This window comes from Poecilia latipinna, unplaced genomic scaffold, assembly GCF_001443285.1.
Source record: "Poecilia latipinna isolate Pla-1442-1.1 unplaced genomic scaffold, P_latipinna-1.0 Scaffold1302, whole genome shotgun sequence".
Taxonomy (NCBI): domain Eukaryota; kingdom Metazoa; phylum Chordata; class Actinopteri; order Cyprinodontiformes; family Poeciliidae; genus Poecilia; species Poecilia latipinna.
This window is the reverse complement of record NW_015113918.1, coordinates 1-832: the sequence shown is the minus strand read 5'-3', so window position 1 is coordinate 832 and position 832 is coordinate 1.

Here is an 832-nt window from a genome sequence, read left to right as displayed (position 1 = left end):
AATTTGTAGAACATTTCTGACAATTTGTAGAACATTTTTAAAACAAAATGACAACAGCAGCAATTTTACAACAACAATGATGAAATGTCAATAATGGACAATGTTAACATCCATTATGTGTGTGTGGGTGTGTGTGTGGGCATGGGAGGGGGGTGGAAAAGAGCACGTTTCTTGAAACTAGCTAGCTAACCAAGCTAGCTAACATTACTGTCTGTATTCTATTATGCTATGTGTATCACGCATGTGAGTGTGTGTATGTGTGTGATCCATCCATCCATCCATCCATCCATCCATCCATCCATCCATCCATCCATCCATCCATCCATCCATCCATCCATCCATCCATCCATCCATCTTCCGTTTATCTGGGGTCGGGTCCTGGGGTCAGCAGCCTAAGTAAGGAGGCTCAGAGTTCGCTCTTGTGCCAGCTCCTCTGGGGGAACCCATGGCGTTCCCAGACCAGCTGAGAAACATTGTCAGCGTGTCTTGGGTCTTCACCAGGGCTCCTACTGGTGGGACATGCCCAGAACACCTCACCAGAGAGGCATCCAGGAGGCATCCTGACCAGATGCCGAGTCACCTCAACTGGCTCCTCTCGACATGAAGGAGCAGCAGCTCTACTCTGAGTCCCTCCTGGATATCTGACCTTCTCACCCTATCTCTAAGGGAGAGCCCAGACACCCTACAGGGAAAACTAATTTTGGCCGCTTGTATCCATGACCTCGTTCTATCGGACATGACCCAAAGCTCATGACCGTAGATGAGGGTAGGAACTTAGATCAACAAGTAAATAAAGAGCTTCCCTTTTTGGCTCAGCTCTCTCTTCACCACG